This window comes from Larimichthys crocea, chromosome III (genome assembly GCF_000972845.2).
Source record: "Larimichthys crocea isolate SSNF chromosome III, L_crocea_2.0, whole genome shotgun sequence".
Taxonomy (NCBI): Eukaryota; Metazoa; Chordata; class Actinopteri; family Sciaenidae; genus Larimichthys; species Larimichthys crocea.
Genome location: NC_040013.1, coordinates 12,814,526 through 12,824,202, shown reverse-complemented (window position 1 = coordinate 12,824,202; position 9,677 = coordinate 12,814,526).

The window sequence follows — 9,677 nt, the reverse complement described above, 5'->3', positions numbered from 1 at the left end:
GTGTGTAAAGAGTGGAGAGGGGAGAGGGAGCTAATAAGCCGCACTGGCCTGTTGACTGCAGCTCATCCTTGAAAATACACCAAAGCTGCAATGGTGCTGACCTGATGGCTCATCTGCAAGTTAAAGTAGCCCCGCGCACCGCCAGCCTCATCATATTCATGTGCAAACAGGCAGGCACTAACAGCAGGTGCCAAGGCACATTTTTCCCCCCTTTCAAACTGCTCTTTTATCCTGTTAAGCACTTAGCCTATTCAAAAATACACAAAGACATATGGAGATAGCTTAAAGTGGCAAATCAAGCCGTTGACGTGTCAAATATGTACAGGGGAATGTAAAGGAGATGATGGCGGCATCGAAATGAAGAGGCACCACTTTGAGATGTTTTCTGGGAGCGAATCTCACGATCAGGACTCAGTTGCCACGGCAGCCAATGTTGTAAGGGAAGCAATTGTGCTCATGTCTGTGCATGAAGAGAGAGCTAATGTGGGGAGATCAATACAGGCGGAAAATGCTGAGGCCAGCAGTCTGCTGCTGTTCTCCACAAACCTGTCTGACAAAGAGCAGTGGGAAAGGCCACACCGACCTGGACGTCATGCCACTACTGACTAAGTGCCATTAAGGGATACTTCATAATACCCTATTTTGTTCAGAAAAAACAAATAACCTAAAACAAATAATATTTTGTAAAAAAAAAAAAAAAACTCCTGAGATTATGTATGTAACCGCCTTCGGTTCACACACACACATATTCATGCCACACCCTCTTCACTTGGAATAAAAACAGTTGACACAAACCAGTTACACCTCTGTAATAGACACACAAAGGTGTGTCACAAAGCCCCATGGCGAGAGCTGTTATTTGAAACCCTAACTGATATTTAGGTGACTACCCGGGCTGGCTGGAGCTCTAAAAATGTGAATGAGACAAAGGGGGGGGCTGAGTTAGAGTGGGAAAGACTAGGAGAGAGAGCGAGAGAGAGAGAAAAAGAGAAAGAGAAAGAGAGAGAGAGAGAGAGAGAGAGAGGCTGTTCCAGAGCGAGGTAGCCAAGTGGCAGTCTTTTATTTTATGGGAGGGTCAAATTATCTCATAACAAATAAAGCATCCGTTAATGTGAAGGCTAATCAGGCTTCTATTAAAGCACATCTAAATGATACTTTTTCAAAGCAAACTGCTCAATGGATTAAAATGATCTGCTCAGTGCGCGAGGTTGAAAGCAAACGAAAAAGCTTGCACAAAGCATTACTACTGGCCCCACACTCAGCTCATACAAAGGAGCAGTTGTTTTTGCTCTAGTCATGTTTCAGAAGTGTTCAGTATTCACCTCACAGTTTCAAACACAGGACCGGGAGGGAAGGAAACACCTCCTGCCTGTTGAGGAAGTTCATTTTCAGAAAACAAATGCAGACTTCACACAGAGTCAGCTAGGCCCGCTCTACACCAAAACAGTGGAGTCGAGCAGCGAGAGGCCGAGAGGTAGCGTTTATTGAAGCAGCGGTATTTACTTTGGCAATCTATGAATTCCACCAGCATGGAGCGTATAGACTGCTGACAAATACCCGAGCTGAACCTAATGAATTGACTGACGCAATCACTTAGCAGTCGGGGGAGAGAGAAAAAACAAGCAAACAAAACAATGGATAATGATTGTGATGTTCATCAGAGACATTAACCAGTGATTTCAAACTCAAACACACAGGACTGCACTTCGACTGTCAACAGAGGGGAGGCCTGTAAAAGTACATACCAGCACACAGCCAACACTGAAACCTTATCTCTTGGGTCATGTGGCCCTAAGTTCAGTGTACACACACTTAGTGCAAACAACCTATGCAACAAACTCGTACACCATTAAATACAAAAAAGACAGCTCTGCGGCCGTACGCTACGGTCCAATCCTTGTACTAAAACATAATAAGGAAGTGTTTCTATATATTGGGAGGCACGATGAATGTTCTGTTGACTGTTTCAACATAAGCCTTTCCAGGAATGTGCTCTGTATGTCCATAAAAATAACACAAGCATTTGCAAATGAAAATGTTGTGTGCAATAAAAAAAACAACAACAGATAAACCATGGTACAGTAAGGCCCTTCAATCCACAACTGTAGAAAACTCTAATGAAATCCTTCTTTAGGTGTCCATGTCAAACACAGTGGGAACACACAGGGGAACAACCCAAAGAAAACAGCATGAAGACAGCTGGAAGTAGCTTGAAAATATTTACTGAAGCTTCTGAAGATAGTGAATCCACAGAAGTACATGCACAGCAAAAGCATGTAGTAAGCAGTAGTAGTAATATAGTAATATAACATGAACATTACAGCCTCACATATTTGTTTTCCATTAACTTCTGTTTATTTCCTATGGGCCCAGTACCAACTCTCAGTGTGAGAAAAGTTTTAGACAGAATTTGACAGATTTGACTGTACAACATTTCAGAGGCTAGAGCAAATGAGTTGTAATATTTGTTTTACTTATCATAAAAAAAATACTTCCACTTATTCTTTAGTGCCACACAAGTGTGTTGCCTGTTACAGCTTGTCATATGAAGTTTACTTTAGTTTCAACAATCTTCTTTTTTTTTTTTTTTTGCAATAAATCACCATGGTGATCTGATGACAATGCCAGACTTTTAAAAATAGCAAAGCTCCAGACATGCTCTAGTAAACTGAGCTTCGTTCATATTCATGGATTCAGCTGTTTCAAGTACAGAGCCCAGCATAAAACTCTCATTCAAATAACTGTATGACGCATCAGTTTTATGTATTTGACTTTCCTAACCGGTCCTTTACGAGTGCTGTTCTAATGGCGACATTGTTTTAGGAATGCTAAATTGTTTAAGTTCTGTGCTACCTCGGGTTGGTTCCGAACTTTTGGTGAATGACATACAATCTCCATTTGTCCCACACATCTTAGAAAATCGATCATCTGCAGACGAGCTGGTCGGCCTGTGTCCATGTTGTCATACTGCCATCAATTAAATAAATCCTGTTAATTCAGCCAGGGGTGACGAAACAAAGACCCATTGTGGCACAGGACACAGCCGTGCTTCCCTCTTCCTTTCTCTCTATCAAGGAAACGGTCACATCAGTGTTGCTTTCAAGGAGGCGGGCCCTAAAGGCCTGCGTCTTGAGTCCACCCCATCAGGAATGAGACAGACACAGAGACAGTTAAAGGGGTTAGAGGGGACAGGGAAGAAAAAGGAGGGGGGGTCAGCTCAATATAGAGTCAGTGCATAAGCACTTTGACCAATCAAGCGAGGTAAAACAATAACTGGAGTAGACGGAGGGGCGCCACAACAGGAATATACACATAACGTATGAAATTTTGGTAAATAAATGCAGGCAGAGGCAGGCATAAGGAGGAGAAACTGAGGTAGAAACTCAAAACATCACATTCAAACTGTGTATTTTTAGATTTGCAGAACCAAATCTCGATTTCCTCTCTTTTTCGTTGATGTCACGACATTAACAGTTTAACCCAGTTTGTAAAATAGTGACAGCTGTAAGGCAGAAATCTCAGAGAATAAAAATAGCTGGCGTTTAGCTGTAGTCTGATCTCTCAGGAGATGCTAAATGAAATGAATGAACACAAAGAGATAACTTGATCATCTGAACGGGACGAGAAAACAAAATCATGACCAGAGGAAACAAAGAATGGGTGTAAACATGCATCTGCAGGCGATTACATTTGCATCTCAAATTCGGAGCTACCTCCTATGTTTGACTAGCAGAATGTCACAGGCTCAAGAAGGAGATCTCTCCTACAAAAAAAAACAAAAAACATACACACACAGGGGCTGTGAGCAGGTGATAAAAACAACTTCAATCTTTCAAGCCAAACCACCACAAACTCCACAAGTCAGCAGTTAGAGCTGGAGCTCACTGATTAGTGACTGATCTCAACTGGATACATTACTTCAATTTAACCACCAATGTCCTCATAATAACTTCAAAACTATGACTACCTCATCTGGTAAGTAACAAAAGAAAAACACACTACTTAGACTGTTTCCATTTTCCACTATGAACGTGTAAAAACACTGCAATATGTGCACAACAACATAATTACGGGAGTACAGTCACTCCAAGTGAACAGAGGGCATCAACTTCCTTATTTTGCCAATCATCGAATTATTCAACCGCTTCCATTACAACGATAATGACTACCTCAATGCTGCTATTTAAAACAGTCAGTAAAATCAAAGTCTCAAATGACTTAGTAATGAGGGCTTTCAGAGAACAGTAAGTTATAAAGGTTGGAGCTTTTCTGTTCAGCCAATCCAGAAGAAACCAGGTTCAGACTGTGTTAGGCAATTCCAAAAGTTTCTGCCACACGGGTCAGCTTTCAGAATGAACTTAAAACCACAGCGACTTGTATACCTACAAAGAACATGGTGTATTTCAGAGGACGCAAGCTTTCATTTACTCTGGGTCAGAGTACACAATTCTGTGATAAGGCTGATTACATGGCAATACCACCATTTTGAAGTGCAGATTCTGTGTCACTCCGGCTTAGATAGGGGGTAAGAGCTACAAGCTACAATCCAGTGCTGTGCCATTTCCTTATTAAGATGTATTATACATTATATTCAGGATGCTTCGATGACTGAACAAGTCAAGAGAGCACTGTTCACAAGACACTTGATTAAAATGTTCAGCACAGTACAACTGAGAAACATCTCAGTAAAGTGACACCAATGTGTTCGCCGAGTAGTAAAAATGAAGTGTGGCATTCTTGAGAGTTCAGGAGGAGCTTGAGATTTGATACCACTGTGTCTATTACTGTATTGGTGCAGTCAAAACATAAGACATGGGGCAGTACATTTAAGTGTGTGAGTATCAGGGCATATTACTCTTCTGTAAAATTTACATAAAAACATATAAACACTCTAGACTTGTTCTAGATCTTATTTAAATAAAATGAAGTTAATAGGAAGGCCAACACACCAGGCTTACTGTCAGAATTATATGACAAAAATATCAAGTAATTATATGACTCATGTCATGTAGATTCCAGTTTCAGGTTGAAATATATGACTCAGATCTGGCAGATTATTCACAAAGACTGGACAGTCTCTGGTTTCACCTGTATTTCACCTTCTTTCTGAGGAAGAAAAGACCCTCAAACCACTGAGTAATGCTACTGATGGCAACTGCAATGTCTTAGAGGCATATTCCAGCAATTCATATAACCTTACGGTGGTCCACAACTTAAGATAATTCAACTCCACCGGCAATATTTTAGATCCTTGAAGTTATTAAAGCAATTTCGCAGCAGCAATAACCGCATCACCGGGTTACAACAAGTCTTATTTATAGTAATGAATGTCAGTGAAGTTAGCAGACCCTCGTCTATTCTGGGAGTACTTACCCTTCAGAGGTAAGGGAGTACAGACAGACATGTACAGGAGTGGATATATGGTAGAAGCACAAACAACAGCAAAGACAACAGATGGTTTGACCTACAACATGTCCATGGTGATTCTGGCAAAATAATAATGGCAGTTGGCGACTAACAACATCTGCTCTTTTTTTTTCCTCTTTTCTCTTTTCTCTTTTTCAGTCCCTTAAGCTCCTCTTGCCTTTGTCTTCTGTTTATCACCGGGGCTTTAACAACTGTCAAACGAGGAAGAAAGGAACATCAGTCTACATTCATGTTCATAATGCCTCACAAAGAAAAAAGAAAATTTTCCCTATCACCTTTTTTTCCCCCCCACCTCCAAACATACACATAAACCTCAGAGCACACAATGAATTTTACATGAGGTCTGTCCAGTAAATACACCACTGTCAGGTAGCAGGTAGAGAGACAACAAGGGCACACACGTGGAATAACAAAAACTATATTAATACCTAGAAAATAACACATTAAGCAGACCCGGCTGGATTAAAACAAAGCTATTCTTCCTACTACTTTCCTCTTGACATTGTTTGTAGAGCACTCTATATCTGGGACAATCTTGTGATAATCCATTACATCATGTGCTTTAGCTAGCCAGTGTAGCCTCCCAACCTCTGTTTCCGTCGATATTTACCATTAAAACATTCAATATAGTTATAAACATGAGTGGAAGATATGAATTTTAAACCAACACGGACAAAAAAACCCGCTTTATAATTAACAATAATAATAATAATAATATAACACTAAAAATGACGCCATAAACAAAGACATTTAATGTAACACAGAGTCAAAGCCGAGTACACGAAAAGTGGTGAAACTAATTTCGTAGCTCATGCTAAAACACACGGAGGCATTTAATCACCGCGGACTCAAAAAGACTACACAGGCAACGACAACCGAGCGACATAATGAGCAAAGTTACACGGAATGACGTGGACCATTATTGCACAACACTTTCCCCACACAGCGGACTCGTTACAAAGTAACTTATCGCCGGTTACTTCATTACATTTTCGTTTAGCTTTTATCCGTACGAAGTTTACCAGCTTTAACAAGCGTTAGCTCGCCCAGCACAACCGACGGGCAAAGTAGCGTTAGCAGTCACGGTGGGTCAGTGAAGGTATATCTGCTGCTAGCGTTAGCATGACATTTTAACTATGTAGATTATTAGTAGTTATAGTTTCGCGTATCAAGCGATAGCTGTTCGTTGGTGCTGTAAACACAGCTCTTTATTCGTCAAGTTAAGAGCCCGCAGAGCAGGTATACATGTATAACATGAACATTAGCTAGCTGGCCACATGCTGTCGCTTGATCTGCCATGCTGGCTGCTCTAAGCAAAGTCACTTGACCACATTTACTTTTAGCTTGTTCGAAACACAAACCGTATCCTGGCGGAACACGACTCAAACACGGCGAAAAAAATCGAGAAAAAAAACGATTAAAATACTCACAATCATGCACGGCGTGCCTCGGCGCGTTATGTTTAAAAAAAGGACACGTCTGTGCGCAGTTTATTCAGATGTCTTGTCTCACACAATGTCAGAGATCAGATCAGCAGCTGCTTCCTCCATACACGCAGCGCGCAGATCACACAGCGCACGGCAACGCTACCAAACCCCTCGCCGTCGTCATGGCAACAGGCCCACTTCAGCCAATCAAAACCCCTCCCCTCCTATCTCCCCTGGCAACTGCCGCAGCGCAGGAGCGAGTCGCGAGCGCGCACGCCATCCTATTTTGCATCGTGCAATGTGCTTTCACTTTTATCGCCAGCTGCTCGCAACGTAACACACAGAGAGGAGGGAAAACGGGCGTTTTAAAACAGATTTATTGACTGGTGGATAAATATTAAAGGTGGTCAAGTAGCAACGGGATGAATTATAAATGTATAAAAGTGTTTGAGGGGGATCAAGCCGGACGGGTCCCGTCACAAAACACTCCCGCGTCATTTAGGCTACACAAACACCTCGGGGCGGAGAGAGGATGTGTCACCACACCCAGCCTCGTGACGGTGGTGGACCCTCAACAGGGCCCCTCCTAGAGTAAACGATCATACAAGGAGCTAACATGACCTGCATACACACAACAGACACATGCTGGGTGATGCTTGAGCACTTAGACAAAGAAATGGGGGAGAGAAAAAAAAGCACAATCATGCACTTTTTTTTTTTTGTTTCAGTTGCATTTCTCTGAGAATGTGTGAAAAGTCATAATTGCACATGCTGGTTGTTTATCCGACCGTGCCTTTATAGCCAAAAAGTGCTACAGGAAAAACAAGCCTGTTTTGTGTACTTTCCCGGCTAACCCATGAGCTTTACTGGCCAACTGACTTCACACCAAACTGTAACTTTCACATAATGGTGATACCTTACTCATCCCAGGCACTCCATTTCATAAGCGTACACGAGTAGCTCTCTGTGGACTGATCTAATAGCCTCTCTATTTGCTTTTACTGTGTATAAGCCCAAATACCTGCCATGTAGAAGTGCTCTAAGTACTTACTGTGCCGGTGCTGTTTATGCACACCCTTGTTTTTCTCATTCTTTCAACTGGACAAACAGGCTTTGCACCAGCGTGATGGCTGTTGTCTGTCAGCTCAGGGTGACTGATACACTGGAATGCATTTTAGTTGATCTGTGACGTGGAACTTTGCATTCACATTAGGCCGTTTTTAGTGAGTTCCTTGTTTATCTTGTGTGCATTTGGTTAGTCATAATTTTAGCCTTCACACCAGGTGAAAAATAGCATTAAAAGTGCTTATATTCATTTAACCGATAAACAAGCGTGTGAAGTGATGGCAGAGCACTCCAGAGACCATAATATTCATTGATTAATTTGTTCATTCATGTTTTTCAGGCTTTGCTCACGTTGCCGGTGCATGATTTTCTTGCACACTGAGCTATTCTTAGGGCCAGCAAGCAACATAGACTCTGCCCCATTTTTCCTACCACTATCACTCCTAGGGATGATATAGTTGCAATGCTAGCAAATGAGATAGAGAGAGAACAAGATGCATTAATCACAGGGAAACGGTTGATTGAGGATGCCTTGAAAAGACAGACCCATTAGTCCGTGTGCCTGCAATGGCGCTAATCTGATTGTAAAACTGTTAGGCTAAAACAACATGCCCCACTGACCACCATCAGAGATGTTCATAACAGTATTGGAGCATTTCCTGGACCAGGCTGTTGATGGGAGGGACTTTAGGAATGATCCTTTTTGTATGACATGAAAGAATGACGAAAGTCTTTGTGACTGCTGTGTTAACTTAACAATGTGTGACTATAATTACAGTAAACAGCTCACTTGTATCAAAGGCAGCGTGCTGAAGAATAGTCGACTACAGACTATGAGAGGAGTTCATGTTAGGCAGTAAAAGTGGTACTGATGAAGGGATGGACAATGAGGAAGCTAGGCTGTGATGGAGAGTAGTGACCGTGCATGAATGAGGGGTGCAGTGTGTCTTAGCAGCCAGCCTATGGTGGCATAGCGGTCAGGAGGCCTGCTGCTTTAATGGTCCATAAATCTGTGTGGACTGGCTGGTCTGATGCCGCCCCAGTGAGACCCTCTCATGCGGAAAATGAATCAGACCATTTTTACGGAGAGCAAGTGTGGAAGCTCTCACCCTCCCCTGCTGCCAGAGAGCCGATAAGAGCTGCTGCACGCGCACGGCACTCCATTTCAGCAGGTCTGGAGCTCATAAAACTCTCTATTAGTGACAACCCTTGTTTGTATGCTGCTCTTCATTCAATCTGTCCTCTTGCCTTTGTTGTTCTCTCTCTCCGTTTTTCTCATTACACCTAGCTTTGGTTTCTAGAGAGGGACCACAGATGCTGACGCTTTGGTAGACAAAACTGTAAAAGATAAATCACATTCCAGAAGAAACTCTTTGTTAAAGGTGTACTCTATATTCAAAATAATCTTTCTCTTTCTGCCTCACACACGTACACTGAATAGATAAAATTTGCATACTTAGAAACGTGCCAGGTACTGTATCTCTACCTCTTTCTTTCTCCTGCTTACCCTCACACACACATTTAGAATAATAGATGCTGTTTTGTGAATGCAAGAAAAATGCATTACCCAATGTTCACCAGGAAACACAATTTGGCAGATTATTATTATCTCTGGTTACTTTATGTACCTTGCACAGGTGAGGACATTATAGAGTGTGGTATATAAAGTCACTGTCCTCCTTTCAGAGGATTTATATGCTGGAACAATCACCTGCAGTTGTTAGGGGAGTGAGACCAGACAACCGGCACCCTGAGCTA